At 48.3% G+C, this 21,667-nt stretch overlaps 1 protein-coding gene, 1 non-coding gene and 1 pseudogene across 8 annotated transcripts in view; 2 read left to right on the top strand and 1 right to left on the bottom strand.

Moving 5' to 3' along the window:
* Positions 1-21,667, bottom strand: part of LOC149325761 (uncharacterized) — a 180,305-nt gene that overhangs the window by 137,987 nt on the left and 20,651 nt on the right. The window lies entirely within an intron of this gene.
* LOC149325764 (uncharacterized) lies at positions 925-4,623 on the top strand (annotated as a pseudogene).
* On the top strand, positions 5,123-5,196 carry TRNAS-GGA (transfer RNA serine (anticodon GGA)). The gene has a single exon. It is a non-coding gene; the product is annotated as a tRNA-Ser (tRNA).

Genomic DNA, 21,667 nt, shown 5'->3' with positions numbered 1-21,667 from the left:
CCAGGGCCAGGAGTTCAGCTTTTATACGCCCCGCTGCATCAGTGCGCCACAGTCGGAGAGCTGGAGTATGCGCACATGCGCCGACGCAGTAACCACTGGGCCCGGTGTGACGAAGTTAGTAGAAGCCAGCAAGTTGCGTTGGCAATCTTTGGCACGTGTTGGCGAACCGGGAAGTCGCGACGATGATCCAGACAGCCGGGCCAGCTGTAATACGAAAAGTAGGATGAGCGTCGGGCCGATGCGTTCGTGCCTGAATCGTCCTCAGCAAATTGCAGGCGGCGCGCTGGTGTGACGTCCACAGATCCACGCCAGGATGCCAGGATTTCCAAGCTCGTGACAAGCTAGATCTCGGAGCATCTATCTCCAGTCCATCTTCGCCGCTTGGAGCCGCCACCAGCATCGTCCGCCGGCAAGCTATAAATCTGATCACCGAGAGCGTGCCCATCCACTTTGGCAGCAGCGGCAGCGGCAAGCAGTTCAACGCTCTAAGCCCGCACTTCTGTGATATTGCAGGTTAGTAACGACACCATTATTGCTATTGCTGCTGTTGCGCGACATCACACCGTGGCAGCAGCAACAGCAGCAATAGCAATAATGGTGTCGTTACTAACCTGCAATATCACAGAAGTGCGGGCTTAGAGCGTTGAACTGCTTGCCGCTGCCGCTGCTGCCAAAGTGGATGGGCACGCTCTCGGTGATCAGATTTATAGCTTGCCGGCGGACGATGCTGGTGGCGGCTCCAAGCGGCGAAGATGGACTGGAGATAGATGCTCCGAGATCTAGCTTGTGACGAGCTTGGAAATCCTAGCATCCTGGCGTGGATCTGTGGACGTCACACAAGCGCGCCGCCTGCAATATCACAGAAGTGCGGGCTTAAAGCGTTGAACTGCTTGCCGCTGCCGCTGCTGCCAAAGTTAATGGTCCATGATCCTCCGCGGTGTAGACCAGTGCAGCGTGTGTGAGGAAGAATGCACTGATTCCGCAAAATCTGCAGCGAATGTGGTTCCATATACCATACCGGAAAGTGTGCTGGCGTTTCTGACACCACAGTGAAGTCGAATGGTGAAGCGTATAATCAAGCATGGCGATGCACGCATTGCCGACGCTCTAAGCCACGTTCGCAGTCAGAAAAGGCGGTGAAGGAGCCTGAAGCGCAGGAAGACATACGCGTGTGGTTGAAAGCCATTAGTGATAAGCTGGATCAATTGCCACCGCTGAAGGAAACAGTTGAGAGCTGTTCAATTTATGAGCGAACAATACGATCGGCTTCTGGCACGCACAGAAAAGAATGAGCGGGAAATTGAGGAAGTGAAAAGCAGACACGGAAAGCTTGAGGCACGAGATGAGGTCACGCAACTGAAAACTGAGGCAGACAATTTGGAATGGCAAAGCCGCAAGCTAAACCTAGAGCTTCATGGAATCCCGCAAACAGAGAAAGAAAATCTGTTGGAAAAAATAAACATGTTAGCTGCAAAGGCCGAGCTTCCACAACTCAAGCAAAATGACATTGTAGCTGTCCACCGACTGCCAGCAAAGCAGGACGAAACGCCAGGCGGCGTCAAGCGCGCCTGTACAGGGATCTACTCTACACGAGTCTTCAGGATACCACAAATCCAATAGGAAGGAATGGAGACCTGCGTTCCATATTCGTATCAGTGGACCGCCTCACTGAGTGCTTGTGGCAACAGGAGCTGAAGAAACTTCGAGCCGCCCAACCAAAACGGCCCCCCTCGACGAGGTGTGAAGTCAAGTCCTTTGGCCAAGTTCATCTACCGGATAACATGGATCGCATCCTCGGTCTTGGACCCAAGTTCGCCGTTGAGCCAAAGTTGAGTGCCCCGGAACAGTTGTCCCTTGTTCGACGTGTTTCGCGGTCTGCTGATATCAATGAAGCCGAAAGGTGCATTTCGGAGGGGGTTGACGTACTAAATCGCGGTAGTAGTGTAATTCCACGCGTTTCGCTAAGTCGGTCAGCTTCAAATTTGAGAAGGGATAATCTGTCCGTTCTTGCTTCAGATAAAGAAGGTGGGTTTGTTGTGTTGACAAGAGATCAGTTTGGAAAGAAGGCCATGGAAGCCGTACTGTCAGTCATGCAAAAGGCGCAAGCAGTATCTGGGAAGAAACTACGGTTGGCAGGCAAAGCTCTGTGTAAGAAACTAAACCTTGAAAGATTAGCGAAAAACATCGAAAAAAGTAAATGCTTGTTTTTTGCAGTTCCTGTTCACCGCAAAAACACACAAAGTGGAGTATCCCCTAAGGGTGATTGTAACGGAAAAAAGCACGTGGCAAAAATCAGTCGCAGTCTTCCTGCAGAGCAAACTAAATCTTTTAACGATGGACGATCCCTTTCAAATTCGGTCTTCTGAAAAAGTTTTCGAGTTCTTGGAGGAGAATCATGACAAAGGTATTCTGGCCTGCTCTTTTTACATAAAGAATTTATACTACTCCGTGCCACAGGAAAAACTCCTCAGATGTGTGGAAGAGTGCATTGATTGTTTTGGGTCAATAGCTTTTCAAAATGCAGCAGGTTTGTCCGTAGAAGGTTTTCTGGAATTGCTTTCATTTTATCTCAGGTCAACTTACATTGAATGGAATGACCAGGTTTTCATTCAAAAGCAAGGGTTTTGTATAGGCTCTTGTATTGCCCCAGTTCTTAGCGACATAGTTTTAGCTCATTGTGACAGAGTCGTTTCTGACCGCCTGAAGGTTTTTAACAATGTGACTGTTTTTAGATACGTCGATGATTTTTTAATTTTATTACAAGGGTGCAGTGATTTTTCGACCACTGTCAATCAGCTTTTAGCCCTTTTTTGTGAGTGTTTTAATCCTTTAGTACTGCCGCATGAAATTCCAAGAGATGGTATTTTACACTTTTTAGATTTGAAGCTAATTCTCACTGACAAATCTACGTGTTGGGAGTACCATCCAAGAGCTAACAAACCCCTCTTACCGTTTCATTCATCTCATACAAAACTTGTTAAGAGAGCAATCGCTAAGCAATGCCTAAATAATGCACTAAAAAATTCGTGTTGCCATTCACTGAGCCATGGTTTCCAAAAGCAAGTGACGCGTCTTCAGTCAGCTGGGTATCCGACAAGCCTCATTGTATCCGTATCTGAAGGAATGTTGAAAACCGTAAAGAGAAAAGACAAGAACCAGATCGAAGCAAATGGAAACAGAACGGTAGTCATCCCCTATTTGCACAACACCTCGCATCGCCTAAGGCTACGAGAGCACCATAACTCTCTGACTCCGGCTGACGGAGCAAACTTGCCTCGCCATTGCCGCGATTGCGGGTGCTACCCGTTGTTTTCCAATGTCACTTTTCTCGGTAGAGGCAAGGATAAGGTTGAGCGGGAAATCCTCGAAGCATTTCACATTAGCAATCATGGAGATAACTGTGTTAGCACGGCTTCTATCACGTTGATGCAGAAAGAATTAGGTTACTTGTCCCGTTGACACCGCAGTTTGACTATCTTACGAGATCGCGTTTCTTGATTTTTGGGCTGGTTTTGCGGTGGCGTTGAGTTGCGCATGCTCTGTTGGGTTTTCTTGGAGACTGGCTGTTTTTTCAATAAAGCACAGTTGATAGTCCAGTCGTTGTGTGTGCCTCGTCTCTCCTTTGTCCCCGTCTTTTTGGCTGGTTTTTCTTAAGTATAATGTACCAACTAACCCAGATTTCAACTCTTCCGCCTAAAGAAGATTGCGAAACGCAGTGACGTCAGAGTAGTGTTCTCGGCGCCTGAGAAGTTGGAAAAACTAGTCAAGTTGACTAATCCTTTTCCAAAGCCTAAAGAACCATGCGGTATCAAGCACCGGGATCCTTTTGTAGCATGTGTTTCTGGTGTGGTTTATGAAATTCCTCTATCGTGTGGCTATAGGTACATCGGTCAAACTGGCCGATGTCTGAACGAAAGATTACTGGAACACAGGAGGAAGGAAGGTAATTATAGAGACGGTAATCTTTCTGAACATTGTCATGATTGTGCTGTAAAGAATAAGAAACCATGTAACCCTGTCTTCAGCGCATGCAAGATTGTGGCCAAACATAGTTGTCAGGATGTGAGAGAGAGATAATAGATGCAGATTTGATTAGAAAAGCCGGTCCATCCTGCGTCAGCGCACCATCTGTCACACTGACTAAAAAGGAAATAATGTTTTTGGGAGCAGCCACGTGATGTCGGCAGGACTATCAGTTTGACGTCATGCAGGAAGGTGTATATAATTGTGCTTGCCTATCAATAAACCTTCAGTTGAAAGTAAGCGCTCGTGTTGTCCAAGTCTCTTCTCTGTCCGTGTTTTTTTGCGCTTGCACGTGTCTGCTATGAACCAACTAGCCCAAAGGTCTGTGCTCCTAGGCAAAATTTGTCGTTTTGCAAAAAAAGCAAAGCGGGATGAATGGTGGCAGAACAGACGAAAACTGAGCAATGTGGTTGATAAGGTGTTTTTGCAGGAAAATATAACAAAGCGAACTCGCGCACTGTTTTTGAAGTGAAAACCTGGGCGAAGATAAATGATTTTAAGTTCGTATGGCACCACAATGGACGGGTTCTCGTGCGCAAAATTGAGGGAGGGAAGGCGGTGGCTATTTCAAGTTCTTGTGACTTGGATAAGATAAAATAACAAGCACGGCAGTTTCTGAGATGACTAACTGATAACCATGGCGGGCGCCGATGGTGAACGCTACGTACTGCCACACAGCCTTGAAAGTCACCTTAGACAAGCCCATAAAAAATCACTGAAGTGCTTTCACCTTATCATACGATCAGTAAAAAATAAAGAAACCGAACTTAGTCTCTATTTCAGCAGTTAGATAACATATTTGACGTGATAATGTTTGCAGAAACATGGAGCACAGATGGCACAAGTGTCTTTCGTTTGCCTTCCTGCCGCACTTTTTACGTCAATCGGGCTAGTGGTTGCGGTGGTCGCGGTGGTGGGGTATGCATCTTGATCAAAAGTAGTTTCACTTGCGAGTTACTAGAAACTTTGTAATAAGGGAGTAATTACTTCCTTATTACAAATTTACTCCACCTTGGGGGTTTCCCCTAAATATCTGACCAACACTGTTCCCACTTCGAGTTATTGATCAATTCGCTCTCGCCCTACCATAAGCTTGCCGTCCCGGTTAGCTCAGTTGGTAGAGCGACTGCTCCGGAGAAGCGGTGGTCCCGGGTTCGAACCCCGGACCAGGACGAATTTTTCTTTAACTACGAAGTTTCCGAGAAAGCTGTTAGTTTTCCTTTGTAGCCGTATGGCTGCGCTTGGGTGGATGCCAATGAGTAATTACTCCTTTATTACAAATTTACTCCACCTTGGGGGTTTCCCCTAAACATTTGACCAACACTGTTCCCACTTCGAGTTATTGATCAATTCGCTCTCGCCCTACCATAAGCTTGCCGTCCCGGTTAGCTCAGTTAGTAGAGCGACTGCTCCGGTGAAGCGGTGGTCCCGAGTTCGAACCCCGGACCCGGACGAATTTTTCTTTAACTACGAAGTTTCCGAGAAAGCTGTTAGTTTTCCTTTGTAGCCGTATGGCTGCGCTTGGGTGGATGCCAATGAGTAATTACTCCCTTATTACAAATTTACGCCACCTTGGGGGTTTCCCCTAAACATTTGACCTACTAGAAACTTTCTGTGTAAGCACAAGTGACTATGAATTCCTGTCGTTGAAATTACAAAATACTGTGCTTGCGGTTTGTTATCGACCTCCGAATGGAATGATGACCCCATTTTTAGAATGATTAGATGATTTCTTTTCATTTATAAATAATTATCACTTAGACGTTATATTTGGTGGTGACGTAAATATAAACATGTTAAGCAGTGATTCCGCAAAAGTTAAACTGGATGTTCTGTTGAGGGCGCATGGCCTTGCAAATGTCATCAATCTTCAAACAAGAGTTACTCTGAATACGTCGACATTACTTGATGTTTTTGTTGCAAAAAAACACTGGAGAGAATCACAGCAGGTGTTCTAACGGCTCAGTTGAGTGACCACATGCCTAATTTTTTGTGCGGTAGCAAAAAGTTCCACAAAGAAAAATTCGGCCGCAAATTTAATACAACGTGTTACACCGCAGAATCTTTCCTTATTTCTAGAAAAGATTTCAACAACATCATGGGATAATGTGTATAAGAAAACGGATGCATGCGCAGCTTATGAAAAAAAAAACAGCGCGAACAAACGGGGACGAGACGAAGAATACACAGGAACAAGCGCTTGTTCCTGTGTATTCTTCGTCTCGTCCCCGTTTGTTCGCGCTGTTTTTTTTTGCATAATGTATCACCAACTCGCCCGCTTAACTATCCTGCAGCTTATGAGGAACTGTGTAATATTCCGAAACCCATATATGCAGACTGTTTCCCTTTTGTACAGCCGAAGAAAAACACAAAAATCCGTAAACCATGGATAACGTACATGATGAAAAAATAGCGCACAAGGAACACAAGGGACGGAAAGGAAACGGCCCTTGTGTTCCTTGTGCGCTATTTTTACATCATGAATGTTATCCAACTTGCCCAACTTTCCGCTTAAAGGTGCACTGAAGAGGAATCTGAACTTGCCTTTTTGCCGCGGAAACTCGATCTACACGTTCCGAGCTTTCTTAGAAACGTCGATTTATTGCCCTGTGTGGCCAATTTCCGTAACTAAATGGAATTAACGTCCGGCTCCCGCCTTTTTGTTTAATTCTCCTCGTATGGTGGGCGGAGTCGACCAACGCGTGGAGCGCTTTTCACCCAGTCCCGTGGCGGCTTGCCGCTCTGCCATCGGCGGAGTAATGCGCAGTAGTCCGTAGTAGCAAATAGTCCGCGCGTATTTTTATTTCTGCGGGCTTATTTTGCGGCTATATTATCTGCGAATGAAACTATTTATTCGTGGAAACCTAAAAAACAAAATAAAGCGAAAGCAAAGCCTCCACGGAGCTGGCTGAAAGGCACTTCACGCGTTGGTCGACTCCGCCCACCGTACGCGGAGAATTCAAAAAATAAAGGCGGGAGCCGGACGTTAATTCGATTTAATTAGGGAAATCGGCCACAGAGGGCAATAAGTCGCAGTTTCTAAGAATGCTAGGAACGTGTAGATCGAGTTGCCGTGGCAAAAAGACAAGTTCAGAATCGTCTTCAGTGCACCTTTAAGCATGGATAACCCCGGACCTGGCAGCGAAAATACAGGAAAAAAATACAATGTTTAGCAGGTTTATTAAGAGCAAAGACCCAGAATGTTTGAAGAAATTTAGAACTTATCCCAATTGTTTAGATGAAGAGGTGAAACGAGCACGAGAACAGCATTTTAATAATTTGTTCACCCCACTTTCTGGACGGTCTAATGCGCTATGGAGTAACCTACACTCACTGTTAAACTACAACGTTAGGAATGAGTCAGTTCGCGAAATTAAAAACAACGGCACCCAGCTGTCAGGCAAAGCGTTATCTGAGCTTTTAATAATCATATTGTGAACACTGCTGGTAAAATTAGCGTCCATCTAGAAAATGTTTATTGCAATAGCAGCTCAGTTTTTCTTTATCCTGTTAGCGACGCCGAGGTAACAGAAGTAATATATAGCCTAAATAATAGCAGCGCTATTGATATTGATGGGTGTCAAGTGAAGCCCTTGAAACATGTCATCTCTTTTCTTGATCCCTGCATAAGTTGTGTATTAAATTTATGCCCTGCACAAGTGGTATTTTCACGCCAAATGCAAGTTGCTCGTGTGAAGGTACTGTATAAGAAAGGTGTCAAGAATAATATGGGAAATTGCTGACCAGTTTCCATATTACCTGTCCTCTAGATCTAGCAGATCTAGAAATTCTTTGGCTTCTCATTCGAGCCTCGCCCCGAACAGTATATCTGGGTGTCTGCTACCGCCCTCCAAACAGTAATGCTGATTTCTGCGCAAAATTAAATAAAATTCTGTGTGACGTTCCTACATCACACCCTAATGCACATATCCTATTATTCGGTGACTTTAACTTTCCAAATATTTATTGGCGTACCCAAACGGCTGCTAACACTGAATCAAATTATTTTCTTGACGTATGTCTTAATTCTAACCTTACGCAACTCATTTCGGAGCCGACACGTGTAGCAGAAAACTCCGCCACTATTCTAGACCTGATACTAACAAACCACCCGGAAAGCCTAACGTTTATTTGTTTCCTACCAGAGATCAATGATCACAAGGTAATCCATGCCACATTTTCCTTTGCTCCAACACCCCGTGTCACTCACAAAAAAACTATCGCCCTGTACGATAAAGGGAATTATGAGGCCATAAATAATGAACTAACTGCCTTCCTTCCATCCTTTGAAGCATCATTTCATAACAGATCTCCTGAAGACAACTGGACTATATTTAAAACTAAGGTACAAGAACTAACAAAAAAATTCATCCCGAAAACCACTTTTCATGAAAATCGCCACAAACCATGGTTCACAAGGTCCATAAAACGAATAGAAAATAAGAAAAAAAGACTTTTCCGCGCAGCCAAACTTAGACCGAGCACTTCAGCATGGAATAAATACTACGCGGCCGAAAAAGATTATCTAGCAGCTATCCGCGACGCAAAGCACTCTTTTTTCCAAAATGATTTGCCTAACATCCTACGTCACAGCCCAGAAAAATTTTTGAAAATAATAAATCCCCAACAGCCCCGCGAAGTTATTATCACTAACGAATGTGATGAAATAATCGCAGATGCTGACAGTGCAGACATGTTTAATCACGCATTTTCATCTGTATTTACCAAGGATACCGGCCTACTTTCCGCGTCTACCCTTCCCAGAAACATAACGAATAACATGCCGGCCACAACGTTCTCGGTTGATGGTGTCGCTTCCCAAATTCAAAATATTAAACTCTCATCATCAGCCGGCATCGACGAAATCAACTCGAAAGTGTTAAAAAATACCAAACATACCTCTGCAAAATTTTTGTGCCTCATATTTTCGCAGTCATTGTCTACAGGTATTTTGCCTCACGACTGGAAGGTGGGAAAGGTCGTTTCCGTCTACCAATCAGGTAATAAAAATTCCCCTTTGAATTATCGTCCCATCTCACTAACCAGCGTGCCGTGCAAGATCATGGAACATGTCATATACTCGCAAATTATGAACTTCTTAGATACTAGCAACTTCTTTCACTCTTCACAACATGGATTTAGGAAAGGATTTTCTTGTGAAACACAGTTGGCACTTTTTCTACATGACCTGCATGCAAATCTTGACCGTAACATTCAGACTGACGCTGTATTTTTAGATTACGCTAAGGCATTCGATAAAGTATCCCACCGACGCTTGCTCGTAAAACTTTCCCTTTTAAATTTACACCCACATGTCTTAAGATGGTTAGAACAGTTTCTTACTAATCGTACTCAATCCGTGCTAATAAACAGCCACTCGTCTAGCCCCCTACCCCTAACCTCAGGCGTCCCACATGGGTCCGTCCTTGGTCCTCTTCTTTTCTTAATATACATTGTGGGAATCTGGCTTTCCGCCGTCGCCTTTGCGCGGCTGTGCCGGCCGCCCGCGTTGTTTCTCCTCTTTCCCTTGCTCCCGCCTCAGGCGGTGGAGAGGCGGCTGGGTGACTAATCACTGTCATTTAGCCACAGCTCCGCCCCGGCTCCCCAAGGGCCTTTGCCATTGGCGCCTTTTGGCGGGAATCCGGGACCCGTTTTGGCGGCCGCGGCCGCGCATCCCGCGACCGTCCGAGCGGGGCCCAGAGAGAGATCCCTCCGAGACAGCGTAAGGTGCGTACGTTACTGTTTCTCCGAGCCGGCCGTTGCCGTTCGGACCAGTGCTTACTCGAGCTCGCCCGCACGTGTCCTCTGACCTGCAGCGGCTCGAGCCTGTCCAGCGGGGTCCAGCGACCTCAGACAGCCGTACCTTGCGTTGATTGCCCACTCTCTCTCGCAACCGGCCCAACGGTCGACACGAGAGAGAGATCACAGCACTGCCGCGGGGACATTCTCCTGCAGCGGCGTGTTAGCGGCGCGCATTACTCTGGTCGCTTCGTGCGCGCAGCGGAGCCTTGCTCCTCGCGCGCCCCCGGGACGGGGTGACTATTGAGTGTTTGTGTATCTGCTAGAGGACGACGTGAATAAACGTCTCCTTTGTGATCTTGGAGGCCTATTTCTTTGCGGCGAATCGCTCTCCTCCCAGCGGAGGTTGAGTGAGCCGCATCGGTGTCCCAGTGGTGTGTGGTGACGGCTGATCGGGGCCCTTGGCTCGCGCGAAGCTCGAACCCGCGGTGGGTGGTGGCCTGTGTCCACGTAGGAACCCACAACTGGCGCCCAACGTGCTAAGTCATTGGCGCTTACGCCTTTGATGGCACATTAGCCGAGTAGGTCGCCTTGCCGATCACGCTTGCGCACCATGTCTACCACCCCCAGCGGGGCACTCGGCAGCTACATGTCGGCTCCCTACGGAGTTGTAGCGTCGTTTGATCCGCTGGCTGCTGTTCCTTCGAATAGCTAGACACCGTGGTTGGCCGCGGCCCCCATTGGGGTTTACGGTGACACAACCCAAAATGTTGACCACGTGGCTCCCATTGGAGCTGTATCGGAAGCACCCTGCGGTGCATCCGCTGGTCGCATGCCTCAGCTGTGCAAGCTTTCCGCCCAGTGCGAAAGCAGTTCGTGTCACGCTGCCGCAACCGGCAGTTTCGAACAGCAGCAGCCGTGCCCCGCGAGCAGTCAATTCTGCTCTGGGAACGGCGAGGCGCTGGCCCGGTTCCCTGTGGAAACCACGCCGCTCATCGAACTAGGAGCCTTGCCTCCCTCGTTCGTGTAGCCCGCCCAAGCCTCCACTGAGGCAGGGGTGCAGTGCGCTCAGTTGGCTGATGCGGCTCCGCGAGCCTGCGGGTCGGCTGGCGCGCTGGGCTCTCCTGATACAGCATTACGACTTTTCCGTGCAGTGTCGAAAGGGGAGCACAAACGTGGTAGCTGACGCGCTATCCCGTGCCCCACTCGCCAGCGGCGCCTTGACGCCTGTAGGCGGAGGGGGCGAAACAGCGGACGAGCCGCCGGGCGGCAAGGAGGGGGAACCCGCAAACGGGTTAACCCATTCCGCTAACCAGGCGAGCAGCGCTTCGCAAAGCGGACAAGAGGCAAAGCTCTTCGTGAGCGCCTCGGAGGTGCCGACGCGAACGGAAATTTTGGCTGCAAACCTGAGTGGGGACGAGACCATGCTCCCCTCTGGGATGACTGGAATCGTTTTCAGCCGTAAGAGCTACTGAAAGCCCAGCAAAATGACCCCTTTTGTCGCGAGGTGAGCGACGGTCTCAGGGAGACGGAGCGCCGTGACGCTACTTGTATTGTAGCGGGCGCAGGGGGCCAGAAGCCAGCGTGTGTCGCGGCGAACCCCGGGGAGTCATATTTGCTGGACCATGACGGGCTCGTGCTGAAGTACATAGCCACCGATGACGAGTCCATCGACCCGTTCTAGGTGGTTATCCCCAAAAGTCTAAGAGGCGCACTTTTGCGATTCTCTCATGACGAACCACTGGCCGGTCATCTGAGTGACTCCAGAGTTTTTGCAAAACTGAGTCAATCGGTGACGTGGCCCGGCATGAAGCGTGACATTATCCGCTATTGCCGTTCCTGCCATGTCTGTCAAGCGGTGAAGTCACGGGGTGGCAAGCCGCCTGGAATGATGAAACCGATTGACAGTGTGCGTCCGTGGCAGATGACCACCTGCGATTTGATGGGACCTTTCCCCAGGAGCAAGCAGGGGTTCATAGACCTGAAGGCCTACGCGTCACGGTCTGACGAGCTTGCGCCGGTGCCCGTTGGTATCAAAGGCAAGCGCAAAGGCACAACTGGTGCTGCGGAACGCAAGCGTACGGAGCATCGGTACAATCTGAGGCGACGGTCACCGGTGTGATTAATGCCGGACGGCGGACTTTTCCGCAACCGAAGGCAGGCAGCCTCAGCTAGCTGGCGAGCTTTCTCGTCGTGCCCTACCCAGGCGAAGCACGGTGTGTTATTTTTTTTTTGTTGTTTTTGCAGCATGCTCAGTTCCAGCCTTGTGTGTTTATCAGTTTATTTATTTGTTTTTGTTTGAGTCAGTTTCTAGCCACTTTCGTTTCCCCGCTCGCTCGTCTGTTTTCGTTCTAACGTACCGAGATGTACATAGGCAAACTTCAGCCCGTTCGTGCTTGCTCTTATCTGCTAGAAGGAATAGATTGGGTGTCGTTTGTACAGCGCGCCTTTTCTCATTTCCGGCCCGACTGTGGGTGGTTGGCTCGTTAAGGAGCCGTGTGTCGCGGTGCGAGTTTTGTGCGGCCCGCATGGAGGGGAAGTTGGCGGGGCGTTTGGGGCGATGGGGGGGCGGAAAGTGCACCCTTTGACCCTCGCCGCGGCGCCTCTGGACGCTTCTGATGGGGGGGTCGTTGTCGCCGACCAGCGTCCGCGCACGTGCCGGTGTATGCGTGGTTGTGGCTGTGACTGTGTGCGCGCGTAACCATGAGCCAAGGCGACGCCTGTGAGTTGTGCCGTTGTGTCCTTCTGCGTGAGCGCGAGGATGAGAAGGACGCCTCGCTGTGGACAAGGTTACACATCTGGACGCCGCCGAACGTCCTCGCCCGTTTCAGCCGGCGTGAAAGGGGTGCACTAACTTTCTTGTGCCCGAACGTGACCTCGTGTCCAAGGGCGCGAGGTTAGTGCTCTGCCGCGGCCCCGTCGTCATCAACGCACCCTACATCAATGGAAAGAAGACCGCCATCAGTCGTCGGCCCTCCCAAACTGTTCAACTTGAAGTCTGCGAGCGGTGAGTCGCCGACAGGCCCACTGGGCCGCGCCACCGAACTTTGAGGCTGGCATCCACCTGTAACATAGTTGTACAGTTGTATTCACATCTTCTTGTGTACCGTGTATATAATCTGCAAGCTGTTTTGATTTACTGAAGCGTATGCAAGTGTTTGTTTGCCTTGTTTCTCCTTTGTTTGTGTTGTTTTTTTTTACATTGTTCTGGCTGGAACTGATGTGTAGCTAGTTTTTTTTGTGTATTCATTTCTTTATTTTTGGAACTGGAGGGTAGCTTATTTTTTTTGTGTGTATTGATTTCTTTATTTTGGCCGCGTGCTTTGCCGATGGGTAGGAGGGCATTTAAGGAGAGGGGGATGTGGGAATCTGGCTTTCCGCCGTCGCGTTTGCGCGGCTGTGCCGGCCGCCCGCGTTGTTTCTCCTCTTTCCCTTGCTCCCGCCTCAGGCGGTGGAGAGGCGGCTGGGTGACTAATCACTGTCATTTAGCCACAGCTCCGCCCCGGCTCCCCAAGGGCCTTTGCCATTGGCGCCTTTTGGCGGGAATCCGGGACCCGTTTTGGCGGCCGCGGCCGCGCATCCCGCGACCGTCCGAGCGGGGCCCAGAGAGAGATCCCTCCGAGACAGCGTAAGGTGCGTACGTTACTGTTTCTCCGAGCCGGCCGTTGCCGTTCGGACCAGTGCTTACTCGAGCTCGCCCGCACGTGTCCTCTGACCTGCAGCGGCTCGAGCCTGTCCAGCGGGGTCCAGCGACCTCAGACAGCCGTACCTTGCGTTGATTGCCCACTCTCTCTCGCAACCGGCCCAACGGTCGACACGAGAGAGAGATCACAGCACTGCCGCGGGGACATTCTCCTGCAGCGGCGTGTTAGCGGCGCGCATTACTCTGGTCGCTTCGTGCGCGCAGCGGAGCCTTGCTCCTCGCGCGCCCCCGGGACGGGGTGACTATTGAGTGTTTGTGTATCTGCTAGAGGACGACGTGAATAAACGTCTCCTTTGTGAACTTGGAGGCCTATTTCTTTGCGGCGAATCGCTCTCCTCCCAGCGGAGGTTGAGTGAGCCGCATCGGTGTCCCAGTGGTGTGTGGTGACGGCTGATCGGGGCCCTTGGCTCGCGCGAAGCTCGAACCCGCGGTGGGTGGTGGCCTGTGTCCACGTAGGAACCCACAACATTAACGATTTACCCTTTCATGTGTCTTCCTCAATCCGCCTATTTGCTGACGACTGCGTTATTTATCGTACAGTAACTAACATCTCAGACAAAAACGCTCTTCAGACTGACCTTAACAGTGTACAAGAATGGTGCGACCAGTGGTTAATGACTCTTAACCCTAACAAATGTAAGCTCATGTCATGCACCCGAAGTCTTAGACCTTTTCGTTCTGCTTACACAATAGACAACCTACTAATAGAATCTGTACAAACATTTAAGTACCTAGGCGTCACACTATCAACTAGCCTATCCTGGAATGCGCATATTGTGAACATCATTTCATCGGCCAACAAAAAACTAGTTTCCTCAAACGCCACATACGCCATGCACCAAAAGACTTAAAATTACTAGCATATCAGTCACTGATAAGACCTAAACTTGAATACGCATCAGCCATCTGGGATCCCCATCAAAATTATCTGAAGGCTAACCTTGCAAGTTCAAAATCGCGCTGTTAGATTCATTCATTACGCATACTCATACGACATCAGTGTATCGTCTTTAAAAGCTGAAATTAACTTGTCACTTCTTTCCCACCGCCGGCGCATTGCTAGCCTCTGCCTTTTTCATAAATTCTTCAACAGTTCATTGCACGAAGCACCCAACATTGTACGCCGCATGCACATATCCCAGCGCACTGGTCATCCGCTTCAAGTTGTTCGTCCACGCTCCCGTACCACTGCATTCTCACGCTCGTTTTTTGCCCGAGCAACATCCGACTGGAACGGCCTTTGCCATCAAGTCGCATCCATTACCTGTCCATCAAGATTCCACCAAGAGTTAACGCAGCTGATGTTAGATTAAACCAAACCTCATGTTATATCTGTAGCCCCACCCCTTATGTAATACCCCTCAATAGGGGTCTTTAAGGAAATAAACTGAACTGAACTGAACTGAACTATCAAAGGCACTTGAAAAAATCACTCTCAAGCGATTTTCAAAATTTGAACAGAAACATAATATAATAGTCGATTGCCAATATGGTTTCCGTAAATGCCTTAGCACTGAATCGGAACTTCTTGCACCAAAATAGTGCATTTTAGACCATATTGAAAAAGGAAACGTCATACTAGGCATATTTTTAGACTTTTCAAGAGTCTTTGACTGATTTGCTGCTTAAGAAGCTGGAAAGGTATGGGTTTCGGGGCGTAGCTGTCTCGCTAATCCAGTCACACTTAAAAAATAGAAAGAAAATAGTAAACATAGAAGGGTTTTACTCAAATCCTCTAGCAGTTCCTTGTGGCGTGCCGCAAGGCAGTATTTTGCGGCCTTTTCTTTTTGATCTCGACATAAATGATATTGTCAGAGCAGTGAAATTTGTCATCTACGCAGATGATGCAAGTATATTTTTGTCATCCAAAGAAACCCATGAAGTAATTCTTCATGCTAACGAAATTCTCGCTAAGCTAGAAAAGTGGACAGAAGAAAACCTTTTAAAAATAAATGTACAAAAAACAAAGGCAGTTTTATTTCACGCCAGACAGAGAAGGATAGTAATAAATGAAAGTGTCTTACTAAATTCAACCCCAGTTGAAACAGTACCTTGTATTAAAACAAAAGCGGTTGTTTTGCACGAGACCTTGTCTTGGGATGAGCATATCAATTATTTAGCAAAGAAACTCTGCAAGTAGTTGGACTGATATACCGAAACAAAAGTTTACTATCCTCTAATGTAATGATGTTACTGTATAATGCCTTATTTTGTTCAAGACTTAACTACTGCCACTTAGTTTGGGCCTCTACAACACAAGGAAATCTTCATAAAATTCATTCTGCAAAAAAGGTTCCTACGTGCTGTTGCAAACGTTCCTATGTGCTATCCCTCTGAACCCTTATTTGCAGCACATAATGTATTACCTGTTCCTAAGACATATGACTATCGCCTCAGCAAACAATATAAAAAGGAGGTGAAGAATAATGCGTGTTTTTTAAGCCACCTAGCAAACCTAAACAATCACTCCACTACATATAACACGCGAAAGTTTGAGCGATGGCAAGTTGACACGTGCAGGACTACGTATGGTTTGCAAATGCTAAAAAACCGGCTTCAAAGATAGTTAAACGCACCGCATAAGGACAATATAGAACCCGAGAACATTACTTTCAAGAAACTTCGTGATCACTTTAGTAATTAAAAAAAGAACTTAATGTCGCTAGCTCTCTGGTTGTAGTTTCATTTCCGGCGATAAACACTTGTCGGAATTTTATGCTCTCTTTCCTAATGATGCTTTATATAGGTTATCTGTTTCAATGTAATAACTTTTGTTTTGTTGATTGTGAATGCTGACTTTTATTTATTTTTTTCCGATGTATGGTTTAATCTCAATGCATGTAGTTCTTGAACTTTGACGCGGTTTTCTGAAACGTTGAATGCCGTCGTTTTGTGTTTTTTTTCCCCTCTCTGTGCTCAAAATAACTAATGCGAATTTCTGTATTCAGTTATATATTTTGCTGACCACTGTGTGATGTTGCCAGTGCGGGGGCCTGTGGACTTGTCAAGCTGCCATTGTGACAGCTTTTTCCGCAGGCCTCCGGCATCATGTACGCATGATGTGAATATTATTATTTTAAGAGACTCGGGGCGGAGACCTTGAGGGACATTGACGGCGAGGACATGTCGAAGAAAAGTGTAAGACATGAGATACTAAATGAGCAGCTTCTCTCCCAATATCTTAATGGCCTTCGTGACCCAGTCCGGCGGTTCGCTTTGTCGCGGGACCCCAAAACCTTTTCCGACGCTGTGGAAGTGGCAGCCAGGGAGGAGGAAATTGAGAAGACTTTGCTCACACGCTCCGCGGCTGTCAGTATGCTTGAAGACTTGGAGGAGAAGGGCGGACTCGGAATGTGCTTGGAACGCCTAGAGAGACTCCTAGAGGAAAGCCTCCCAATGCGCAACCAGACTAATGATGTGAAGGCCTGAAATAAACACTGCAATTTTTGAAAAAAAAAACGGTTTTTTTCGTTTTTTTCAGACGAGGGAAAATGGCAAAAACATTGAAAATTTCACAATGCAATTTCAAGGTTTTACGATTGCTTGCTTTTAGTTTAGGTTTTAGTTTTTGCTTTGAAAACAATTACAGCGTGCATCATTGAACGATTGGAGGGCAGTCGTCATCGCCGGTGCCAGGCAGTGCTTTTTAAAACGTTCGTGCTACGAGTACGCGGGTTGAAGGCCAGGTAATATATAAGATCCAGGATTGACTTAAACTCATAGTTGAACTCACGGCTGAAGTAGAACAAAACGGTTGCAAATTCTACAGCGCTACACACACGGCATAAATAACATAGGCTGTTGTGCATGTAAGCGGTTTTAGCCAAATACAAGCCTAGCTTCTTGATTTCCAACGTAGCAGAGTACAGGACATCCGCAGGAATTTGGTACAGGACAGGGGTCTTCAGCGAAGCACGTGACCCCATCTACCTGGTGGCAAGGCCTTTACCCCAACCAGTCGCTAACTCGTCTGGCTTGCCGACTGCTGCAGATACCACCATCATCCGCCAGCTGCGAACAGACTGGTTACGTTTCAGAAACGTCCATACAAGGATTCGCAACAGGCTTTCAGGGGAACGCGTTCGAAAGCTTGTATATGTGCAGTCGAACGTAGCTGTGGACACAGCTTCAATCCATGCTGCTGCGCGTAGTGCCGCATCCAGCGACAGTGACTCTGAGTCCGATATGGAGTGACTTCTAGATAAGTTTTCATGTTTCTTTTCTTGGTGCAATAGAACAAGTAGTTCATTCCACAAACATGGTATTTATACCTCCATATTCGCATGAAGTGCAAATCATTATTTATTTTCTCGGTGCAATAGAACAAGAAGTTCGTTTCCCAATATGACATCTGTAACTACATATTCGACTGAACTTCGGAGCATTATTATTGATTGTTGTGCTATTGCAAATAAATCTGTTTTTGTCATGTTTCGCAAAATTTCCAATTTTTCATGAAAAAAACCCTGAAAAAAAAAAGTTTTTTTTCACGCCATTCAAAATTTCTTGAAATTTTACATCTCTAAACCAGACTGAACCGAATGGGGAGCACCGCCAACGCGGTAACTTGGGCGTTTGCTTTTTCTTGCGGCAGGCCGGACATTTCACTCGCTTCTGTCGGACGCGTCAGAAGCCTCGCTGGTCCAGGCCAGGGTCAGGAATCCAGTTTAGTAACCGTCGCGACGAGGACCAGACCGCAGCAAAGGTGCATCCGTGATCAACCGGGCCGAACGGGGGCAGTAGTGAACCTACGCCCGGAGACGAGCCCGACAATCGAGTGCAAGGAGGCAGGCAGACCCGTGAAGTGTCTCGTGGACACAGGTTCCACAGAGAGCCTATTAAAGCGCTGACAGGTAAAGACTCGAACTCGGAGAATGTGTTCGAAAGATGCGAGAGCCATATAACTCTTATCGGCATCACTGGAGACCGCATAGGCACGTTCGGCGTCTACCGCATACCTTTGGCACTTGGAAGGCACACGTTCATTACTAAATTTTATGTGTGCGACGACAGTGTCATGCTTCCTGTAGCCGGCATCATCGGACAAGACATATTAAGAGACCAACGGATCGACATTTTGTTCAGCCAGGGCATGATTCGGGTAGGCGGAGCTTATATCCCGATCGATAACTGGGCGCGCGATAGGCCGGCGATACAGGATTACGCGTGCAGTGGGTCCGAGGGGAGCATATCCGTCGCGCTGATCGAGGCTACGGTGCTTCCGGCGATGAGTGAGTGCATTCTGGCCTGTAGGCCTTTGTCTCCCGTATCAAGCGGACAGATGAAAGTGATAGAGGTGTCTCGACTGGAAGTGAATGGGCATGTAGGACAGCCCGCCCTCATTGCAACACGCGAAGACGAGGCTATCCCCGTCAGGATGGCCTACCTAACCCATCAGGACATACGCCTCGGGAAAAACAAGCTACTCGGGGATTTGGTAGACGTGGAGGTAGACAAGCCGATTCTAAACGTTAACTCTAAAGAAACGGCAGATGCGCGAGAGAGTTTTCTGAGGATGTTTGAGCTCTCGCACATTGAGGAACAACAGAGGGTCGAAATCGAAGGTCTGATTTTGGAGAATAGCTTGGTATTCTCAACCAGCAGAACGGACCTCGGGTGTTGCCAAGCCATTAAGCAGCGGATGGCCACTGGGGACGCTCCTCCCGTCTACCGTCGAGCCTATAGGATCCCTTTCGCTAAAAGGGAGCAGATGGAAGCACAGATAGGTGACTTGCTCAGGGCCGGCGTCATCGAACATTCCACGTCGCCGTGGGGCGCACCAGCGTCACTGGTAGCGAAGCCCGATGGAAGCTACCGCTTCGTGGTTGACTATAGAAATAAGGTTACTAGGGTGGACCCCTACCCGTTGCCAAACAATCACGAGTCCCTGTCGAAGCTTGGGAAAGCGAAGTATTAGACTGTTGTGGACATGGCGAGTGGGTACTGGCATATAGAGATGGATCCCCGTGACAAAGAAAAAACAGTTTTCAACAGTCCTTTCGGGGACTACGAATGGAACCCTACGCCGACGGGACTCGTAAACAGTGCGGCAGTATGGCAGAGAACGGCCGACGTCATACTCCCAGGCCTACGGGGCAAGCTTTGTCATGTGTACCTAGATGATATCATTATTTATAGTGAGTCCTTTCAGAGCCACATGCGGGATGTGAAACGGGTTTTCGGTCTCATTAGAGAGGCAGGACTTAAGCTGAAGCCGGCCAAGTGCCAATTCCTGAAACCACAGGTTAAATACCTAGGACATGTTGTTTCGGCCGCAGGTGTCCGGCCTGATCCAGAAAAGTTAGAGTGCGTGAAAGGTTTCCCGCGACCGAAGAGCAAAACAGAAGTCAGCCAGTTCCTTGGTCTTGCCGCCTATTACAGGCGTCACATTCTTAATTTCGTTGCAGTAGCCAAGCCACTGACCGCACTAACGAGCAAATAACATTTTTCATGGTCTCATCAGGCTGAGGGACCTTTTCAGGAACTAAAGAACCAACTTGTGGAAGCACCTATTCTTCGCTTCCCAGATTTCAGCCAACCATTCATACTACTAGCGACTCATGCATCTATGCATGCCCTAGGCGCAGTCCTGTCACAGATTCACGACGGCGAGGAACATCCGGTAGCTTAAGCGAGGAGACAGCTTAACGCGGCTGAGCAGAATTACGGGGCAACCGAACGAGAATGCCCAGCAGTGGTGTGGGGTTGCGCCAATTTCGTTGGTACCTCTTCGGACGCCCTTTCACAATTGTTACTGACTGTCAACCATTAAAGTGGCTAATGAATGTCAGGGACCCGATCTTTAGACTGGCTCGCTGGAACCTGCTTCTCCATGAGTATAGCTTTGAGATCCTTCATCGCCCGGGGAAGACAAATCAGGACGCTGAATGCGCTGAGCCGCTCTGCCGTAACCCGCGTAACCGAGTTTTTCCCCTCTGTGGAGTGGGCCCATCTATACAGGGTCTGTTCTGAAAGTAGTAGGACTCATTTTTTTAATAAAATTTACTCAAGAGAATAGTACAAACGATTAGAATTTTTCGAAGCAGCACCTTTCCGCATCTACACGCTGCTGCCAATGAGTTTTCCAGTTTTCGTGCGCCTCCAGGAACGCCTGGACCGGAATGCTGTTTAGCTCCCTCGTCACGGCCTGTTGAACCGCCTCTACCGATCCGTGATGTTTCCCCTGAGCGTCGATTTTATTCTAGGGAATAGAAAAACTCTGGCGGGGCCAAGTCGGGGCTTTAGGGGCCCTGAGGCAGCGTTACCGCCTTGTGCTGGGCAAAAAATCGGGGTCCTCATTCACATGATGAAGAAGATCCTGGCAGATCACTTTCCGGTTGACCTTTTGCTCCTCTTAAACACTCCCGGCACCAACTTCCCGCACACTTTCCTTCATGGCTAAGTCACGATCTCAAAAACTTGGGTTTAAGGAATGCTCAAGTCAGCAATCATTCTGATACTCATCCTACAATCACTGTTCAGTAAATGTTTCCCTCGCTACACTTCCGGTGTGCCTTACAATCACGGGTTTTGGGTACCGTATAAAACGTGCGGATCGCCCTCCTTCGAAATAAAAGTTGTTAGTTCAGCGCCCTGTGTGTGTCGTCTCTCCGGTGTCCCTCGTCTGCCAGCGCTGCATGTCCAGGATGTCAAACCAACTTGCCTAGCAACACACCCTGCTCAAGGATATCAGCAACGCTTGTTTGTTGCGCTAGTTGGTCAACATGATCTCAGGAGAACCAGTGTGTAAAAGGAGAACGGGCGAGAAAGAAGGAGGAGGACAGAAGCGCGTGTGTCCGTGGCGTCCTCCTTCTTTTGTGTCCGTTGTCCTTTTGCGCTGGTTCTCCTGAGATCAAAGAAAGATATGTCATTAGCAATAGGGGTAAGACAGCCGAAGAGCCCTACAACGAATCTATCGCGCAGTTAAGGTAATCGGGACGTTAATTAGAGAGGCAGTACCACACAGCAAATGAGCATCCTGCCAGTAACGAAAGCGAAAGCAAAGAAAGCCTTAGAAGCAATGTCAAGGGGGAAATCAGCTGGTGATTATGAGGTAACAGAAGATTTTCTGAAGGACGTTGCGGAGATTGTGCTATAAAAACTAGCGATCCTGTATACGATATGCCATATGACATCGAGCGTAGCAGAAGCTTAGCAACGCCCTAACATCATCTTAATCCGTAGGAAAGGAAACATCAAGGA

This window comes from Amblyomma mixtum, chromosome 10, assembly GCF_055824585.1.
Source record: "Amblyomma mixtum isolate Tamu chromosome 10, ASM5582458v1, whole genome shotgun sequence".
Taxonomy (NCBI): Eukaryota; Metazoa; Arthropoda; class Arachnida; order Ixodida; family Ixodidae; genus Amblyomma; species Amblyomma mixtum.
Note: the sequence above shows the minus strand (reverse complement) of the source record. Positions and strands in the feature narration are given on the sequence as shown.